At 50.0% G+C, this 22029-nt stretch overlaps 1 protein-coding gene across 4 annotated transcripts in view; it reads right to left on the bottom strand.

Annotated features, from left to right (window-relative positions):
* adamtsl7 (ADAMTS-like 7) overlaps positions 1-22029 on the bottom strand; it is a 621654-nt gene that overhangs the window by 476996 nt on the left and 122629 nt on the right. The gene's annotated exons all lie outside the window — the stretch shown is intronic.

Below are 22029 nucleotides of genomic sequence, written 5' to 3'. Positions count from 1 at the left end.
GGAGTGACAATTAAGCAGCTGCTTTGTTCTGGATGGTGTCAAGCTTCTTGAGTGTTGTTGGAGCAGCGCTCATCCAGGCAAGCGGGGAGTATTCCATCGCACTCTTGACTTGTAGGTGGTGATCAGGCTTTGGGGAGTCAGGAGGTGAGCGATTCACGGCAGGATTCCTCACCTTTGACCTGCTCTTGTAGCCACAGTATTTAAATGGTTACTCCAGTTAAGTTTCTTGTCAATGGACTTCCGGTGTGGACCATGGAGTAAGTGGTCACACACAAGGCAGCTCCTGCCCAAGGTTACAGAAAAGAGCTATTTTTTAATCAATACGGGGTGGAATTTTGATGAAAAGACGTAGGTGAATGTTGGAGGGGTACTTTCCCCCAGGAACGGTATGTCTCTTGGTTACCAGACCTGGCAGAAACAGTAAAAGATTTAGCTGGAGCTGCAGGAAAGACAAAAGCCTCTTCCAGCATGCAGGCGGGGGAAGGGCAAGCTTAAAGGCGGCAAGCTGACTTGAGGGCCTTTATTAAAGCTGAATTCCAGCAGCAGAGGGAACAACTGTGAAAAGATCTCACCAAGGCCATTGAAGAAGCGGGGACGAGGCTTCCGGTGGCGGCCATGGAGGAGTAGGTCGCGCATTCGGCAGCTCCCATCTGGAACGGACTCTCAGACCTTTTTCAGGAGTTTCCACACATTTTGGGGGGCAGAACACTGCCAAAAAGATACCCTCTCTGTGGGACTTCCGGTGACGGCGGGCGGGAGGCAGCTGTGCATTGGAGGGCTCCAGTTCGGGAACGACATTGTCGGGGGTTAACGCCCGGTCTTAGGGCCAGCGAAGGCAGTGAAAGTCGGGAGACAGTACGAAGAAGGGAAATGTCGAAGACCGGCAAAAAAACGGCGTGAAAAAAGCAGCTGAAAGTCAGTCGGGGACTGAAAAGGTCGCCGCGGGGTCAGTAAAGAAAATGGAGGCTGGAGCGCTAGGGGAGGCCGCATTGCTTACGGCTGAAAAAATAACTAAGGTGACGGCCGTGGAATTCGAAAGGCAGTTTACAAAACATATGGAGGCAATGAGGAAGGAGATGGGGTCGATTTTGAAAGTGCTGGTGGAGGAGGCGATTACGCCGGTGAGGACGGCGGTGGCGAGCGCAGTGGCGGAGGTGCGGGAGCAAGGGGGGGCGCTGAAGTAAGTGGAAGAGACAGTACTGCAGCACAGTGGTCAACTTACCTCGATGGGGAAGGAGATGCGGAAAGTGATGGAGATCAACAAGGATCTGCGAGGCAAAATGGAAGACCTGGAAAACAGATCCAGGCGACAGAATTTGAGGATTGTGGGGCTGCCTGAAGGAGTTGAAGGACCGAGGCCGACTGAGTATTTTGCTGTGATGTTGGCGAAACTATTGGGGGAGGGGGAGGATCCATCTCGATATGAGCTGGATCGGGCTCATCGGTCGTGGAGGCCTGTACCAAAGGCGAGTGAGCCGCCAAGAGTAGTGACTCTGTGCTTCCGTAGGTACAGTGTGAAGGAGAAGGTCCTGTCCTGGGCTAAGCAGAAGCGGGTGGTGCAGTGCGCTGGAGCTGGTATATGCGTATACCAGGACTTTACGGTGGAGCTGGCGAGGAGGCGGGCTGCCTTTAACCGGGTGAAGAGGGCACTGTACGTTAGCAGGGTGCAGTGCGGCAGTGTATATCCAGCGAAGCTGTGGGTGACCTACAAGTTCAAGGACTTTTATTTTGGGACGGCGGAAGCAGCGGAGGAGTTTGCGAAGGCAGAAGGACTGTGGCAGAATTGAGAAATGGTCATGTACCAATGTAGCCTCATGACTGTATTTTTTTCTTTTTTGTTTCACTGCGGCTGGTGTATGGGCTATCGGAGCCAACGTTGTATATATTTGGACAAGGGAAGAAATGGGACTTTCAGTCGGAATGAGGGCTCTTTGGGGTATAGGTGGATATGCGGGGATGGGACTTCTGGGTTTTTCCTGGGGCCGGGCAAGGGGGAAAGGGACCCGGACGGGGGCCTCCACGCTGGCCGGTTTAAGCCGGCCAGTGAACGGGAGTGAGGTGGGGGGAGGGGCTGCGGCCAGGGTCCGAGTGGTCTGCCAGGGTCCGAGTGGTCTAGCCGGGGTGGAAGTAGGGGGGAAGGAACAGATGTTGGGGGGAGGAGTTTTACAAGACGAAGTGGAGGGTGAGGAGTTGGGGAGGGGGGGGGGTTTACAACTCTTGGGTGTCATTTACGGTACTCTTTTGGAGGTTGGATGGTATTGAGTGTTGTTGTGGGGGTGGGGGGGGAGGACTCTATCGGTTAATGGTGGCCATGGGCGATTCCAGACTCCTTTTTCTTTTTCGCTTTTGTTTTTTTTCTCCCACCGTGGGAGGGTTTGTTTTATTTGAGGCATATATTGACAGTTGGGTGGGGTGGTGGGAGGATGGGATCATTGTTGATGTTAAGGGTATTGACTTTGTATTTGTTACCGTTTGTTGCCTGTTGGTGGGGTGTAAATTTTGAAGGAAAATGTGAAAATGGAGAATAAAAACATTTTTTAAAAAAAGTTTCTTGTCAATGGTAAGCCCCAGGACATTAATAGTGGGGGATTCAGTGATGGTAATGCCATTGAATGTCAAGCGGAGATGGTTAGATTGTCTCTTGTTGGAGATGGTCATTGCCTGGCACCAGTGTGGCAAGAATGTTATTGCTGGGCGGCACGGTGACACAGTGGTTAGCACTACATCTTCATGGCGCTGAGGACCCGGGTTCGATTCCGGCCCCGGGTCACTGTCCATGTGGGGTGTGCACATTCTCCCTGTGACTCCATGGCTCTCACCCCCACAACCCAAAGATGTGCAGAGTAGGTGGATTGGCCACGCTAAATTGCCCCTTAATTGGAAAAAAATAATTGGGTACTCTAAAATGTTTTTTAAAATGTTACTTGCCATTGTCAGCCCCAAGATGAACATTGTCCAAATCTTTCAGCATTTGGACACAGACAGCTTCAGTATGTGAGGAGTTGAAAAATGTGCTGAACATTGTGCAATCATCAGCGAATACCCCCACTCCTTCTGATCGAAGGAAGCTCATTAATGAAGCAACTGAAGATGGTTGTGTCTAAGACACTGTCATGTGAGAGTACCTTTAAGAAATGAGTGTTTCTCAGTGATGTCAGAGTGTGGGTGGAGCTGGGCTGTCTGTCAGCTTTTTACTTTCGTTTTAGGCTGTTTGCTGCAGGGGGTGTTTTAGTTTCGTTTTCAGAGCTGGATAGCTGCAGTCACAGCCAGAAAGGGTATTAGTCTCTCTCTCTGTAATATAAAGACTGTTAATCGATCCTTTGGTGATTTAAAACTAATAACTGCTCTCAGTAGTGACTTTAACCTGATGTGCTTCTGTTTAAAGGTTTTTTTTAAAAGTCTTCTGGATGTTAAAAGGACAGCTTACAGATTACTGAGTGTCGTATTCTTTGGGGGTTGTATTTGAATTAATGGTTGTTTAGATGTTCAGTTTGTTTTAAAAAGGTTAACTTGAGTTCATAGAATAAATATTGTTTTGCTTTAAAAAAAACTTTTCCATTTCTGCTGTACCACACCTGTAGAGTGGGCCGTGTGCTCCCCATACCACAATCTATTAACGGTTGTGGGTCAGGTGAACTCCATGATACACTTTGGGGTTCTCTAAATCCTGGCCCATAACAACACTAGCAGAGAAACTCCTGCAGTGATGTCCTGAAACAGAGATCCAACAAATACAACAATCTCCTTTTATGTTTTATCATCAGTACCACAATCACACTTAAGTGCAGTGCTAACACCTGATTGAAAATTCTTAAAGACCCAACTTTGGTTGAAATCTGAGAGTTTTAAATGGTAAGGACAGGGTAAGGTTGGCAGGAAAGAACATGTTCAATCTGCATGAACTCCGATGTATTCTCGGCACCTCTTGGCGGGAACAGGTCACCACCCTGAAGCAGGCTAATTCCAGCATGGCACACTCATTACTCCGGCAACAATGCCGCTGATAGTTTGGCCAAATTCAGCAGATGGATGAAGGCTGTATACCCAAGAACCTTTTATATGGTGAACCTGCCATTGTGTCACAACCTGCTGGATGGCCAAACAAAGAGACCAGTAAGTGAGATACGAGGATGGTGGACATTGACACATAAGTTCAGAAGGGGGATGTTTGCGGATGACTGCGCAATGTTCAGCACCAGTCGCGACTCCTCAGACACTGAAGCAGTCCATGTCCAAATGCAGCAAGACCTGGCCAATATCCAGGCTTGGGCTGACATGTGGCAAGTTACATTCACGCCACACACGTGCCAGGCAATGACCATCTCCTACAAGAGAGGATCTAACTACCGCCACTTGGCATTCAATGGCATTACCATCACTGAATTCTCCACAATCAACATCCTGGGGATTATCATTGATCAGAAACGGAACTGGACTAGCCATATTAATACTGTGGCTACCAGGACAGGTCAACGGCTAGGAATTCTAAAGTGAGTAACTCACCTGCTGACCGCCCGCCCCCCCCCCCCACCCCCCACCCCCCACCCCCAAAGCCTGTCCACCAACTTCAAGGCACAAGTCAGGAGTGTAATGGAATACTCTCCATTTGCCTGGATGAGTGCAGCTCCAACAACACTCAAGAAGCTCAACACCATCCAGGACAAAGCAGCCCGCTTGATTTCTCCCCCTCCACAAACATTAAATCCCTCCGCCACCGAAGAACAGTCGCAGCCGTGTGTCCCATCTACAAGATTCACTGCAGTAACTCGCCAAGGTTCCTTAGGCAGCACGTTCCAAATCCACGAACACTACTATCGAGAAGGACAAGAGCAGCAGATACCTGGGAACCCCACCACCTGGAGGTTCCCCTTCAAGCCAATCACCACCCTGACTTGGAAATATATCGCCACACCTTCACTGTCACTGGGGCAACATCTTCCCTAACAGCACAGTGGGTGCACCTACACCTCAGGGGCTGCAGCGGTTCAAGAAGGCAGCTCACCACCACCGTCTGAAGGGCAACTAGGGATGGGCAATAAATGCTGGCCTAGCCAGCGACGCCCACATCCTGCAAATAAATTTTTTAAAAGACAGCTCTGAGATGATCGCCAATGGCCATGACATCTGGAGGTTGACTGTTCGGACGAACGAAGAGAGAGGCAAGGAGAAACAGAAAGTTCAGCTGACCAAAAAGAGAGGCCAGAGGAAACGTAAACCACTGAATCTTGCACCTTCTCAGTCCACTGCCACCATGTGTCAGAGCCTGGTATGTCAGAGTGAGAGTCCTGACACTGCCACCATGTGTCAGAGCCTGGTATGGCAGAGTAGGAGTCCTGACACTGCCACCATGTGTCAGAGCCTGGTATGGCAGAGTGGGAGTCCTGAATAACACCATGCCATGTTTAACACAGAGTTGGCCACCAAGGTGCAAGCTATTGTCTTACGAGATGGAAAACTGCCAGAAGAACAGGATAAGAAATAATTGAACTGCCAAAAATAATTGGCTCAGTTAATACATTTTAAGCGACACCTTTTTGAATTGATTAATGGTGTTCGCACAGTTTCATTTGCCCAATATTGGCAGCTGTTCATGCTAAGCGCGGCCATGTGAACTCTTTTGAAGTTCAACCAGTTAAACTAAAGTTAAAAAATTAAGGGGCAATTCAAAAGAGGCCGCTCCTTAAAGGGGCAGAGCCCCAAAAAAATAAAGATCAACTGAAACTTAAACACATCAAATTAGACAGTGATTAAAATGGTCAATAAAGCGCCCCTGCCCCTGTGGTGCCCACTGGACACCGAAGAGCATGGACATTTGCAGAGGTAGAATCAATGAATCAAGGTAGAGACTGTCTCTCAATCAAAGTTTCAAAATTAAAACCGAGCTGGTTAATGTAAGGACCATTTAGCAATCCAACTCAGGTATCACTTGCTCCTCGACATAAACTGGGTGGTAAAAATCAAGGTCGATGCAGACAAGGCGGTAAATCAAAGCCCAAGCTGCCTGCCCATGTGGATGTAAAAACTCCCATCGTATTATTTTGAAGAAGAACTACCCCTAGTTATTTGGCCAATACGTATCGCTCAGTCACAATTACAAAAACAGTTCATTCTGATCAGAATCACATTTTCTATGAGTTTGCGGAGTCCAGGTTAACCGCTGCGTTTCTTAAATTACAACAGTGACTACGCTTGAAAAAATACTTCACCGGCTGCAAAGTTCTTTCAGATGCATAGTGGTCATGAACCATGAAAGTCTTTCCTATCTTCTTTCCTGCTCATCTTTCAGCACAGCTTCTGTGCATGAAATGGGTGTTCCCAAAACGGTGGTTTTACCATCATGAAATGGTACGAATTCCAGAGAAAAACGTAGCAAAGAACAAGCTCTATACATTGAGTGTGGCCTGGGAGCTCGATCTGACTGAGACCAACTATCCATTTACACTGCAACCAGTTATAATAATCTTTATTGTCACAAGCAGGCTTACATTAACACTGCAATGAAGTTACTGTGAATAGCCCCTAGTCGCCACACTCTGGCGCCTATTCGGGTACACAGAGGGAGAATTCAGAATGCCCAATTCACCTAACAAGCATGTTTTTCGGGACTTGTGGGAGGAAACTGGAGCACCCAGAGGAAACCCACGCAGACACAGGGAGAACATGCAGACTCCACACAAACAGCAATCCAAGCCGGGAATCGAACCTGGGTCCCTGGCACTGTGAAGCAACAATGCTAGCCACTATGCTACAGTGCCACCCATTTACCAACATTACAGCAGTATGTACTAAACATCCACAAGGATAAGTTTGCAATATTTCGGTATCAGCACATGGGCGAGGGGTAGTATTATGATTGTAACCATGTGTGCGTATGACATTAATAGGAAAGGCACTGGAAAGAAATGCTTGGAACGGCCTGTTAGTGCCCTCTACATACCAGACGTAACTGGGAACGCGCTAACATCCAGACAGTCAATAATTCACCATGGTGACAAAAAGGTAAGTTGTGTACAATTGAACGGGTTATCTTTATGGGAGCATTGAAAGGATTCCTGAGAACAATATGAAACATTTAAAAGAGAAATGTAAATAGGATTTACGGAACCTTTCATGCTGACCTATCATCCTTTCCTGGAGATATAAGAAAACTACAGACTGGAACGAGCTTTCAATAGAAAAGCCCGAGAGAGAGAGAGAACAAAGTAAATCACTGATTCCTATAAAATTTGTTCAAGTCAATGGAATGTAAAGTATCAGGTTAGAATATTCAGTTTAATGGGTAATTAGCTGTGACAGCCATGGCTTGACAATAAACAGAGTGACAGCTGTTTGTACTTTCCTTCAAAGCTTACGATGATCACCAAAGCCCAGTCTCATTGTCCTACTTAATGTATTTTTAACCGGTTTTCAAATAAATATATCTGTCAATAAGGCATTTGTTAAACAATTTGCGAACCATTTTCTGAAATACTCCATCTAACCTGTGCTGAATGGTTTTCTCAACAAGGCTCGCTTCCTGAAAGCAGGGAAAGTCCCACCTTTGCACAGGTCATGAAATGTGATGAACTCATGTGCAGTGAACATTCAAACAAAGACGCTGTGAGATCTTCAACGACTTAAAACAAGAGGAGACTTTTTCGCTCCTAAATAACAAATTAAGCAATGACTGGAACAACTAAAGTACAGAAACAGTGGCCGAAGCTTTCTGGCTGTTCCCATCGACGGGATCTTCCAGTCCTGCTGATGGTGACCGCACCACCACCCCCACCCCCCTGCCATGGGTTCCCCGGTGATGTAGGCTTCGAACAATGGAAATACCCATTGACAGCGGCGCGATCGGAAGATCCCATTGCCGGCCGATGACGGGCCATCCCTTCCGCCACAAAACACAGCGCTTGGTTGAGGGGAAGAATGCCCCGCCCTTCAATCCATTGATAATCGTTATAGCTTTTTATTTATGGTTTTGTTACACCCTTCAACTCATACTACCATCTTTCTTTTCTTTCACAGGATCTGTGTGTCACTGACAGGGCCAGTGTTATATGTCCATTCCTGATTGCCCTTCAACTGAGTTACTTGCTCAGCTAGGCCACCTCGAAGGACAGTTAAGGGTCAACCTCGTCGATGTGGGTCTGGAGTCAGATCAGGCAGGAAGTGTAGATTTTATTCCCTGAAGGACATCAGTGAGCCAGGTGTGTTTTTATGACAACCAATGATAGTTTAATGATGACGATTTCTGAGATCAGCCTTCAATTCCAGATTTATTGCTTCATTGAAAAAAATCCCTTCTGAATCCAGAGTAACTATTTTTTTAAAAAACAGATCCAGCCTCGCTCTGGACACCCCGCACACACACCAACCCCCCCCCCCCCCCCCCACCGCCGCCAGAGGCACACCACATTATCCCCACCCCTTACCTCCCCCACAGCCTAGCACTGCCAAGGTTCCCAGGTAGCACTGCCAGTTGGCAGGGGCACTGTCAGAGTGCCAGGCTGGCATTGCTAAGTTGGCATTTTTCACGTGATGTGGATCAGGCCTGAGGGCACCCTTCTAGGTGAGTTGGGGCTCGGGGGTCACGTTGCGAGGGGGGGGGGATCAAGAGATTGGGACGACTCTTAAAAATAGCGTCCCGAAGGTTCCAGTGAGTAGAGCTCCTCAGTGCAGAAAATGGACTAAGTGCGGCCTAGGCGCACGTTCCCTGCTGAGGACGCTGATCTACCCGATTGGCCATTCAATAGCATGGTCTGTCTCGGCGCTCTGAGTGCCAGAAAACACCCGGCTGATCACGCACTATGGGACTCTGTTCCCATTCAGGTAGGTCATGCCCAAAGAGAGAGAGAGATGGGAATAATCCGCATGAGGCCAACGGGGAAACCGTAATTGATCTCCCCAAGGTCTCATGGAATACAAGCTTCCCAGGTAGTGGGCGGAGGCCCACTCAACTGGGGCTCGGAAAATCGAGCATAGAAACTGGCCGAGCAGGGACCAGCATGTTGGGTGTCCCAATGGGGACTGCGATTGTAGATAGTTACTGCCGTGGGCAGACTTTATGTTACATTAAATAAATCCTTTGTGCTTCCTACCACTGGCTTCCTGATCAGTAAGGACACAGAGACAGGGAGAGAGAGAGAGAGAGAGACAGGGGTGCACTCGCATCTGCACAGATATAACAATATGAAGCAGCAGAGTGAGTTAAACAGAGAAAAGAGGGAGAAAGAATGAGAGCAAAAGAAAGACAAGGACGGCGGCAAATAGGGAACAGTAGATTTTCATCTTGTTTGTTTTGGCAGTAATCTGATATGTCATTGAGATCCATGAAAAGAAAATGAATTATGTTCCATAAAAAGCAGAAAAAGCCCTTTGCTAGATTACTATCGATCTGAGACAGAGAGAAAGAGAATGTTAGTAAATTGTTGTGGCATGCTCAGTAATTTATCTACTATTTTGTGTTTTTTTTCCTTTATTATCTTTTTATTTTGTCTTTAATCCATTTCCATCTTGCTGGTACCATCTACTGTTTGCCATTTTTTAACAAATTGTTCATTTGAGCTGTTGTCTGGCGATTGGGAAACACTGATCTGTGAAATACCGATGCGCTGGGGTACAGAGGCTTCATCACATGCGGCACGATAGCACAGTGGTTAGCACTGTTGCTTCACAGCGCCAAGGGTCCCAGATTCGAACACTGCAATGAAGTTACTGTGAAAATCTCCGATTTCCGCCGCATTCCGGCGCCTGTTCGGGTACGCTGAGGGAGAATTCAGAATGTCCAATTCACGGAGCAAGCACGTCTTTCGGAGCTGGTGGGAGGAAGCCGGGAATCGAACCTGGTACCCTGGAGCTGTGAAGCAACACTGCTAAACACTGTGCTACCATGCCGCCCGCGGTTCCTTCCTTGAAATAAAGCATTGCAAAGACACTTCACAGGAGCGCGATAAAACAAGGTATGGCTAAGACTCACAAGCGGATATCAGGTAAAAATTAGGTTTTAAGAAGTATCTTAAATGAAGAAAGTGGGGTAGAATAGTGGGGAGGGTGTCATAGACCTTTGGCCTAGTCAACTGAAAGCCACAATGGTCGAATGATTAACATTGGGGATGCTCAAGTGGCTAGAATTAGAGGAGCACCGATATATCGGAAGGTGATAGGCTGGAGGAGATCGCAGGGATGCAAAGCCACGGAAGGATTTGAAAGCAAGGATGAGAATTTTAAGATGATGCCAGTGTAGGTCAGTGAGCACAGGGAGTTGGTACGGGTTAAGGCTTGGCAGATGATTTCTGGGTGACCTCCAGTTTACAGAGGGTAGAATGTGGGAAACCAATCACGATTCTATTGGAATAATCAAGTTTAAAAGCCATGGGACTTCCGGTGGCAGCCATGCGAGGGTAGGTCGCGAATTCAGCAGCTCCCGCCGCGAACGGACATACGGGCCCTTTTTATTAGTTTCAGCGTCTCCTCCTCGGTGAAATTCGGTGGGGCAAGCAACGCTGGCAAGGTTCCCTGCATCGGTTTATGGAAGGGACCAGGTGCAGAGCTGCAAAGCAAGCGAGTGCTGAGAAGCGGGTGGAACGGGCGCGGGAACACAAAATGGCGGCCGGCTCGGATCAGGCAGCGTGGGCCCAGTGGTCGCGGGAACAGCAGGAGTTCCTCAGAAGCTGTTTTGCAGACCTAAAAACGGAGATGCTGGCCCCGATGAAGGCCTCAATGGAGAAGATGGTTGAGAGCCAGAAGATGCAGGAGAAGGCGATCAAGGAGATCGAGAAAAAGGTCTTGGATAACGAAGATGAAATACTTGGTCTGGCCATCAGGGTGGAGGCGCACGATGCCTTGCATAAGAGTTGGCAGGAGAGATTGAAAGACCTTGAAAACAGGTCCAGGAGACAAAACCTGCAAATTCTGAGCCTCCCTGAGGGTGCAGACGGGTCGGATGTCAGCGCATTTGTGACCACGTTACTGGGGCCTCTGATGGGGATGGAGCATTTCCTCGGCCCCTGGAACTGGATGGGGCGCACGGAGTCCTCGCAAGGAAGCCCAAAACTAACGAACCGCCGAGGGCTATGTTGCTATGGTTTCTCCACTTCTCAGACAAGGAATTTGTCTTGCGATGGGCCAAAAAGGAGCGGAGCAGCAAGTGGGAGAACAGCGTAATTCGCATATACCAGGACCTGGGAGCAGAACGGGCCAAGAGGCGCGCTGCATTCAACCGTGTTAAGACGGCCCTCCACAACAAAGGGGTGAAGTTCGAACTACTGCATCCAGCGATGCTTTGGGTCACGTACCAAGACCAGCATCATTACTTTGATACACCGCTCGAGGCGTGGACATTTATCAAACTGGAAAAGTTGGACTCGAGCTAAAGGACAGCAACACTTTGATGATACGCTATGGTGGGGATGTGTAACATGATGCTGTCCTAACATAAGATTGGGAGTAATGTTAATTGTTTGAGGGGGCTGGGGAGGTGGCTGGAGGGAGCTATGTTATGTTGTTTCCCTTTTTTGTTCCCTGTTTCTCTGGCCATGCCCTCTGCTTTTGCGGAGTTCAGCCGCAGAGGGGGGAGAGGGGCCCTATACTTAGGGCTGCTCTTCAGGCATCTGGAGCCGTTTATTTTGTGGGGCCGGGTTAGCGCCCAGGGTTTGTTTCTTGTTTCACTGGGGGGGGGGGGGAATATTCTTTGGGGGCTGTAAAGGCGGTTAAATTGGGCTTTCCATAGGAAGTGAGTGTGGTGATGTGCATCAATGTAAATGCATGTAGGCTAGCTAGACACTGGAGGGAGCACCAAAGACATCCCACACACACACTCAACCAATAGATCAGCTAGATAGGATACGACCAATGGACATTCACGATACACAAGGAGGTGACACGACCACAGGGGGGCATTACACCAACCCATATATAAAGGACACCACACACATGATCTGCCTCTTTCCAGTGGAGACAGTCAGTGAGGACAGACACAGGATTAATTCAATATTACACCCACCACGTGGATTGCAGCAACTGGTTAGTCAGTCTGGGTAGCTATAGTAGGATTAGCAGTAGTGTCGAACCCGAGTAATAGAAGTGTAAATAGTTCAATAAACGTGTTGAAGTTATCTCCACGTCTGAACCTTCTTTTGTCAAGTGCACCACAAGGAAGCTGCTTATGTTACACCTACAACATAACAAATCATGGTACCAGAAGTGAACTGTTTCAATCCACATAGCAATGCCTCAGCGTACAGTGACAACCAGCAACGATACCCAGGCAAGATGTTCGAGATCCTGGTTCTGCAGCAGCTCCAGTGCCACGGCGATCTCCGTGAAAACTGGCGGGCATTCCGGCAAAAGTTTGAAATCTTCCTGGTGGCAGCCGAACAAGAAGAAGTGGCCGATCCTGAAAAAACAGAGCTTCTCCTCACCATCGCTGGTGCCAGAGCAGAAGAAATCTTTTTAAAATTCAAGTTCTCCAAGGGGCAAAATAGGAGCGACTTCCAGGCAGTCCTGGACAAATTCGGCATATACTGTGAGGAAAACACACTCTAACCAGCAAGAAAAGATAAGAGAAGTGCGCAGAAAGGTAAGAGGTCGGTGGCCATCTTTCTACAGGGACTGCACTTGCGCAGTTGTGCGAGAAGCGCGCAGAACAGGAAGGTCCGTTTGCGCATGCGCAAGGCGCCGCGCATGCGCAATCTCGAAAACGGCCATCGGTAAAGGAGCAGCGATCTGCGCATGTGCAATCGTTTCCTACGCGCTACGTCACATGCGTCATGATGTCAGAGGCCCCGGACCACGCCCATTTAAAGGGAAATGGCCCAAATCAAAGAAAAAATCTTTTAAAGCCGTAAAACAACCTTCCTTACCTGGAATGACAGCACAATGCCTCAAATTGAACCAGGAAATGAAATTAACCTCTGAAGAATCCTGCAGCAAGCAGTTACCTACGCCCAAACTGATGATTCTGACCTTGAATACTTCGATACCGACCTTTACATTTTCTCTGGACCTCGCGAGCCCAATGCCAGCTCCGACGCAAACAGTGATGATATGGTCCTAGAAGACTACGACTCGGACGAACCTTTCACCTTGGGAGGCTATCCCAGTACCAAATCCGAACCGCAACTAGACGTGTTGCACATTGGCGACCCCCGTATCGAATCTGACGTAGACGCGGATTCATTCTTCGGATTTGAGGATCTTCAGCCCAGCAAATATGACATCCCAACTTGTGAGTTCAGGAGGATGCTGCAGGCTGAAACCAAGCGACAGAGAGCGGTACACGCCCACAGAGAGCGGCCTGCTGCCACACAGAGTGTGGTCCACGCACCGCTCAGGGTTCCCGACTCTACGAAAGAAGACATGCAAGACCCCACACCGCAGTCCTTGCACAGACAAGACGTGACTCCAGTGTCACAAGCCTCCGCAGCGAGCTCGTGGACAGCCTCCACGATAGAAGCAACGCAAGACTCCGACGCGCAGTCCTTGCAGGAACAAGACCATGAGGGTCTAGCAACCTCCTCTGACCAACTAGCGGCAGATGATGCAAGTCTGCCATGCTCAAGCAAACAGCAAGAAGACTATGACAGTCTACCACGCTCCACTGCACAGCAGGACGACCATGACGGTCTATCATGCTACAGTGAAGAACAAAGCGACGATGTCAATCCAAGCCCAAATGAAGGACAACAGCAAGAAAATAACAGTCCACCCACATTGTTTGCGCCACCAGATGAAGACTCTGATGATTTACCCAACCCAAGTGAACAACAAGCAGCTACTGAGGATCTACCCACGGTATGTGAGACAAGTGACAACAGCATCCCACTTCCCAGGCAAGATGTGCAAAATGACAGACCTCAGCTAGTGTGTACAGAGGCACTCAACGATCACTGTGAGACCACTGGTGACTCCGGTGACACCATGATATTTCCACATTCATTTGCTCGAACCTCTCCACAAGTCAATGCATTCCTGCATGTTCCGACTCCAGACGTGCAGCTTCAAGAAATCTCAGCTGACTCCAGTGAACCTGCTAAGACTCCGGACGGGGAGCATCAACAAACCAACACTGACTCAGTTAAAACAGACCAGACTCCAGATGGGGAGCAACCAAACCCCGACTCTGATTCATGTAAGCAGGACTTTACACCAGGCAGGGAGTGCCGCAACCTCAGTGATGGCACGCTCACGGTGACAGCAGATGCCACAACGACAGGAGATGGATCACTTAACAGTTATACTGGGTCAGTAATAACAAGCAGCGGCTACAGTCCAAGAGGAATACACCAATATTCACCACAGCTATATCCACACATTTTTTCCACACCAGCAGTGCAGCCAATGACAGCTCATGCTGGACAAACCCAGTATTCAGGCATGCTGCAGCCAGCAGTCTATGCAGCACATTCTCAAACAGGCCAGCACTACAGATTGCCCACTAATGGAATCAAGACGGAAGGAGAACTACCGCAAGCGCAATCTGCACTACAAACTGGATGCCTTAGTTACAGCCCAGGATTTGCTGCACCCCAGCCTGGCCAGACGGCATATTCCTATCAGATGCAAGGTTCTATTTCACACCATCACCAGGTATTTATGTGAGCGGCAATTCTGTTTCCAATTCGACAAGCTTCAACGGTTCTCAGCAGGATCACCCTTCCAGCACAGCACGTGGCCAGAACCAGTATGTACAGTCTTATCCAACGTCACCATATGGCACATCCATGACCTCGAATGATACTGTTGATGGTACCTCTTCAACGTCAACACCTTATCATCTACAAGATGCCATCCGACAGCACCATCACAAACATCGAAAAAAGACAGGGACTCCAAATCAGACAGCTAAGTGATTTGACCACTTCTTGGTTCCTGTGGCACAGGGCCGTTGATGGCGTTCATAACCAAGAGAGACATTTGACCATGGTGATTGATGGTTTATGGACTCACACAAATGATTTGGACTTATTGTTTAATCACTGTTCCCATGACTTGTATATACCTTACCTTATCAACCTGTTCTTTGTTCAATTTTCTTTAAGTGTACAGAAAATATGAACATATAAAAAAGGGGGGATGTGGTGATGTACATCAATGTAAATGCATGTAGGCTAGCTAGACACTAGAGGGAGCACCAAAGACATCACACACACACACTCAACCAATAGATCAGTTAGATAGGATACGACCAATGGACATTCACGATACACAAGGAGGTGACACAACCACAGGGGGGCATTACACCAACCCATATATAAAGGACACCACACACATGTTCTGCCTCTTTCCAGTGGAGACAGTCAGTGAGGATAGACACAGGGTTGATTCAATATTACACCCACCACGTGGATTGCAGCAGCTGGTTAGTCAGTCTGGGTAGCTATAGTAGGATTAGCAGTAGTGTCGAACCCGAGTAATAGAAGTGTAAATAGTTTAATAAACGTGTTGAAGTTATCTCCACGTCTGAACCTTCCTTTGCCAGGTGCACCACAAGGAAGCCGCTTATGTTACACCTACAACATAACAAATCAGTGAGGGGCCCGAATAACGAGGCAACAGGATGATCGGAGTCAGAGGCGGGAGCGTCCGGGGTCAGCATGGGTCAGCTGACTCACGGAAGCATAATGGGGGGAGAGTTAGTGTTAAGCTGGCGCTTGACTTGGAGGATTGGGATCGTGGAGCCGCTGGGAGGGGGGGGGGGGGGGCGGGGGAGGGAGAATGCTGCTTTGCTGACAGAAGAGAAGCCAACTTTGGGGAACAGATGGAGAGTCGGGGGTGGGCTCCAGTGGGAGGGCTCGAGTAAGCGGGGGACGCGGACTTGTGGCTGGCCGAAAAAGGTGGATGGCTAATCAGCAGGGGAGGGGGGGGGGGGGGTGGTTAACCCCCCATCCAGGCTGATCACATGGAATGTGAGGGGTCTGAATGGGTCGGTCAAGAGGGCTCGCGTGTTCTCGCACCTAAAGGAGTTAAAGGCAGACATAGCCATGGTACAGGAGACGCACCTAAAACTCGCAGATCAAACAAGATTGAGAAAGGGGTGGGTGGGCCAGGTGTTCCATTCGGGGCTGGATTCAAAGACCAGAGGGGTAGCAATTCTGGTCAGTAAACGGGTGGCATTTGAGGCAGGGAGTATTGTGGCTGATAAAGGGGGCAGATACATAATGGTGAGTGGAAAGCTGCAGGGGACCAGGGTGGTGTTAGTGAACGTCCCCGAACTGGGATGATGTGGAATTCATGAGACGCATGCTGGGTAAAATCCCGGACTTAGACTCACATAATTTGATCATGGGGGGTGACGTCAACACAGTCATTGACCCTGTATTGGACTGGTCAAAGTCAGGTCAGGAAAGCGACCAGCAGTGGCTAAGGAACTGAGGGGTTTCATGGAACAGGTGGGGGACGTAGACCCATGGAGGTTCGCTCGGCCGAGGGTGAAGGAGTTCTCTTTTTTCTCCCACGTCCACAAAGTTTATTCTCGTATAGATTTTTTTGTTGTGAGCAGGGCGTTAATCCCAAGGGTGGAGGGGACGGAATACTCGGCCATTGCAGTCCCTGACCATGCTCCGCACTGGGTGGACTTGCGACTTGGTGAAGAGAGAGGGCAGCGCCCACTCTGGAGGCTGGATGTGGGACTGCTAGCGGATGACGAGGTTTGTGGGCGGATAAATAGGAGCATCCAAAACTACTTGGAAACAAATGGTACGGGGGAGGTAACGGCGACTACGGTTTGGGAGGCTCTGAAGGCAGTTATTGGAGGTGAGTTAATCACTATTAGATCCCATGGGGAGAAGAAGGAAAGAGCGGAGACAGAAAGGCTAGTTGAGGAGATATTCAGAGTAGACAGGAGCTACGCGGAGACCCCCGAGAAGGGGGCTACTGAAGGAGCGCCGGAGACTGCAGGCTGAGTTTGATCTGCTGACCACAGGGAAAGCAGTAGCACAGCTGAGGAAGGTAAAAGGAGCAGTCTATGAGTATGGGGAGAAAGCGAGTAGAATGCTGGCGCTCCAACTTCGTAGGACAGAGGCGGCCAGGGAAATTGGGGGAGTTAGGGATAAGGAAGGTAACACGGTCTTGGACCCAGAGGAGGTGAACAAAGTCTTTAAGGAGTTTTATGGTAAACTGTACGAGTCAGAACCCCTGGCGGGAGGGAAAGGGATGAGGCAATTCATGGACCAATTGAGGTTTCCAAAGGTGGAAGAGGATCTGGTGGAGGGACTGGGGGCCCCGATAGAGTTGGAGGAGTTTGTTAAGGGCCTAGGGAGTATGCAGTCGGGCAAGGCCCCGGGGCCGGACGGCTATCCTGTAGAATTCTACAAGAAATTTTCGGAACTGTTGAGTCCACTCCTGCTAAGGACCTTTAACGAGGCTAAAGAGAGAGGGACCCTCCCCCCAACAATGTCACAAGCCTCGATCTCTCTTATTCTCAAACGGGCGAAAGATCCGCTACAATGTGGGTCCTACAGACCGATATCGCTCTTGAACATAGATGCCAAATTGCTAGCCAAGATTTTGGCCGCTAGAATAGATGACTGTGTCCCAGGGGTGATAGGGGAGGATCAGACAGGCTTCGTTAAGGGCAAGCAACTGAACTCCAATGTACGGAGGCTCCTAATCATTATTATGATGCCCTCAGAAGGAGGCAGAAGTAGTGGCTGCGATGGATGCAGAGAAAGCCTTTGACCGAGTGGAATGGGAGTACCTGTGGGAAACGCTAAGAAGGTTTGGATTCGGTGAGGGATTCATAGGGTGGGTCCAACTACTATATCAGGCACCCGTAGCAAGTGTATGCATGAACAGGGTGAGGTCGGAGTATTTTAGGCTCCACCAAGGGACGAGGCAGGGGTGCCCCCTCTCCCTGTTATTATTCGCCCTTGCAATAGAGCCGTTGGCCATAGCGCTGTGGGCTTCAAAGAACTGGCAGGGGTTGGTTCGGTGGAGGGGGGGTGGCGGGAGGAGCATTGGGTCTCGCTTTATGCGGATGATCTGCTCTTGTATATTTCGGACCCACTAGAGGGGATTGGGGAGGTCATGCAGATTCTGAGGGACTTCGGTAATTTGTCGGGGTACAAATTAAACGAGAAGAAAAGCGAGATGTTCGTGATCCAAGCTAAAGGGCAGGAGAAGAGACTGGGAGAGCTTCCGCTTAAGATGGTAGAGAAGAGCTTTCGGTACCTCGGCATACAGGTGGCTCGAAACTGGCATGCCCTACACAAGCTTAACTTATCCCGATTGGTAGAGCAGATGGAGGGGGACTTTGAAAGATGGGACATGCTCCCGATTTCTCTAGCGGGGAGGGTGCAGACCGTTAAGATGACGGTCCTCCCCAGATTTTTGTTTGTCTTCCAGTGGCTTCCCATCTTCATCCCTAAATCCTTCTTTAAGTGGGTGAACAAGATCATTTCGGGATTTGTATGGTCAAATAAGACCTCGCGAGTAAAGAGACGATATCTAGAGCGCAGTCCGGAGGGGGGGCTGGCGCTGCCGAATCTTTGCAGCTACTACTGGGCAGCTAATATAGCCATGATTAGGAAATGGGTATGGGGGAGGGGTCGACGTGGGAGCAGTTAGAGGCGGCCTCATGCAAGGGCACCAGCTTAGGGGCACTCGTAATGGCACCTCTGCTGTTCTTGCCGGAGCGCTACTCCTCAAGTCCGGTGGTGGCGGTGGCACTAAGGATCTGGGGTCAGTGGAGAAGACACAGAGAGGTGGAGGGAGCCTCACTTTGGACCCCGATACGCAACAATCACAGATTTGTCCGGGGCAAGATACACGGAGGGTTTCAAAGCTGGCATAGGGCAGATATTAAAAGGATGGGGGACCTGTTCATAGACGGGACTTTTCCCAGCTTGAAAGCGCTGGAGGAGAAATTTAATCTGCCCCCTGGAAATGTCTTCAGATACCTTCAGGTACGCGCCTTTCTAGAAAAACAGGTGGTGACACTTCCGTTGCTACCCCCACGCAGGATACAGGACAGGGTGGTCTCCAGCACCTGGGCAGGGGAGGGGAAGGTTTCGGACATCTACCAGGAACTACAGGAGGCGGAGGAAGCCCCAGTGGTGGAACTTATGGGCAGGTGGAAGGAGCTAGGCGGGGAGCTGGATGCGGACCTGTGGACGGATGCCCGAAACAGGGTTAACTCCTCTTCATCATGTGCCAGGCTTAGCTTAATCCAGTTTAAGGTGGTCCACCGGACACACATGATGGCGGCGAGAATGAGCAAGTTCTTTGGGGTTGAGGATAGATGTGCGAGATGTGCGGGAAGCCCAGCGAACCATGTTCTGCGCATGTCCGGCTCTCAAAGGATTCTGGCAGGGATTCGCTGAGGCAATGTCCAAGACCCTAAACACGCGGGTGGTGCCGAGTCCAGAGACAGCGATCTTTGGTGTGTCAGACGATCCGGGAGTTCAGGAAGCGAAAGAGGCCGAGGTTTTGGCCTTTGCCTCCCTGGTAGCCCGGAGACGGATCTTTTTAATGTGGAGGGGCTCAAAACCCTCGAGTGTGGAGACCTGGAGTGGAGACATGGCTGGGTTTCTCAGTCTGGAGAAAATAAAGTTTGCCTTGAGAGGGTCCATGACGGGGTTCTCTCGGAGGTGGCAGCCATTCCTCGACTTTCTGACTTTCTAGGAGAGCAGTAATTGTCAGCAGCAGCAGCATCCCGGTTGGGGGGGGGGGGGGGGGGGGGTTGGGGGGGGGGGGGGGGGGTGGGGTGCGTATTCTTGTTTTCTTTCTTTATATAATGTTAACGTTCACCTTGTTTTTTTAAATGTTGTTAATGGTTATGTAAAAAATGTTGTTTTTGATACAAATCTGAATAAAAATATTTTTTCAAAAAAAGTTTAAAGGTCATGAAAGCATGAATGAGGACTTCTGCAGAGATAAGCTGATGCGGGGGTGAAGTCGGGCGATATTATGGAGGTGGAAATTAAGCACATAATTAGGCACTGTTGGCCTTCCCCAGAATTCAGCGTGTACAGGCGTTGTTGGTCATTTCATGAGCTGACAAAAGACTCCGTCTCAGCAGAGAGACATTACAGCATCTGTGCCAAGTCCTCGCAGACATGGCACCCAGTGGAGGAGGAGGACACCCACTCCCGGTGGCCGTGAAGGTCACACAGCCCTCAACGTCTATGCCACTGCATCATCCCAGGGCTCGAGCAGGGACCTGTGTGGAATATCCCAATCTTCCACCCACAAGTGCATCCAGGAGTTGCCGGATGCTCTGTATGCCCAGGCATAAGACTCTACCAACTTCGACCTGGACCAGGCCCACCAAGATGCCCAGGCTGCAGGATTTTCCACCATTGCCAGGATGCCCCTGTCCAGGGGGCCATCGATGGTGGGCATATTGCCCTGAGACCAGGGCATCAGGAAGTGCCCTATATTAACAGGAAGGGGTTCCACACCCTGAATGTTCAGATTGTGTGTGACCACCTCAGAATTACGCACGTGTGTGCCCGCTAACCTGGGAGCACGCATGAGAGCAACATCCTGGGGCACTCAGAGATCTTCGAAGACCACTCCAGGATAACAGATTGGCTTATGGGTACCCACTGAGGTCATGGCTGATGACGCCGGTGCAAGGCCTGAGATCAAGGCAGACACCTGATACAATGAGGCCCACATTGCCACCCGTGCTATTGGTGAGCAGTGCATCGGGCTGCTGAAAATGCGGTTTCCGCTCTGGCGGAGCCTTGTCGTACCCCCCCCCTCCCAGAGGGTCTCCCGCTTTGATAGTTGTCGGCTGTGCCGTCCACAATCTGGCACAGCAGCGGGGCGACATGCTGCAGGAGGACGGTGCGGATGGACATGTGGCCTCATCTGAGAAGGAAGAGGAGGAGGATAAGCAGGAGAATGAGGACCAGGAGGGGCTGAAGGACAAGCCTGTGGAGGAACCAGAGGATGGAGGACGTGCTGCGGCAAGCGTCCAACGTGCATGGAGGTCCAGGAAGGTCTTCATCATCTCCAGATTCGTCTAGGACAAGATTGTGTCCATCAGCTCAACACGCCCATACCTCCATTTCCTCCCCCCCCCCGCCCCCCCAACCTTTAACACCGCCTTAGCACGGCCCCCCTCCTCGACCACCCTGTTCTAAAGATATGTGTAACATCACTCCAGTGTGATGGGCCTGTATTGGTACTGTTGGCGGGTCACCAAACAAGGCAGGAGCGTGATGATCACTCACTGTGAGGAAAGCTCTGGCGCTCCACAAATTCTGCTCAGGTCTGAGTCCTGTCTTTCTGCTGACAGCACGCTCACACCCATTCTCTGAACGGGGTCCGCATCGGAGGCTTTTGATCTTGGACAACTGTGCCCTTGGGGCGAGGGGAACTGAGGGTAACAAGGGATGGGTTGAGGGCAGGCTCGCTGTGAAGATTAACATGACGGAGGCTTCACATGTATAAAGGTGCGGCATGTTTTAATAGTGAACATTTTACTGTGACAGATTTCCATTTCCCCCAGCTTTCAATGTACAGATAGTGACCTCACCAGTGCCACTCAGTGCTTCTTGATCTTTTGTAGTCTAATGCCATGTCTAGGTATGTCCCCAGGATGTACATCAGAGGTGGAGGCAGCCTGCTGCTTTACACACCCTGTGGCCTTTGATGCCCTTGGCGATGTCCTCTGGAGGGCCTGGAGCCAGAGGGCCCCGGCCAGCTTACCAGTGTCACTGGCATTGCTGGGCCAGTGTCTGCCCGCTACCCTTTAGATGTGCTGGTGCCAGAGGAGGGATTCTAAAGAATTGGAGACCGTCGTAATGTCCTTGGTGGCAGGCCCCGGGTTGGCCTCCAGTGTTTCCTCCTCGCTGACAGTGCGCGTAGGGCCCTGGGGGACTTCATGGGATGGAGAGGCAGCTGGAGTGAGCGGCAGGGACCTTGGAGTCATCTGGCACTTCCCATTGTCTGCACCCATGGTGTTGACGCCCTCAGCAATGCTCCTCAGTGACTGGACCATGCTCTAGAGTGCCTCGACAATGTCAACCTGCATCAGGGACTTGTCCCTCAGTGACTGGGACATGATATCGAGGCCCTCAGCCATGGTTGTCACAG

The sequence above is a fragment of the Scyliorhinus torazame genome, chromosome 3 (genome assembly GCF_047496885.1).
Source record: "Scyliorhinus torazame isolate Kashiwa2021f chromosome 3, sScyTor2.1, whole genome shotgun sequence".
Taxonomy (NCBI): domain Eukaryota; kingdom Metazoa; phylum Chordata; class Chondrichthyes; order Carcharhiniformes; family Scyliorhinidae; genus Scyliorhinus; species Scyliorhinus torazame.
This window is presented reverse-complemented; position numbering and strand designations above follow the sequence as displayed.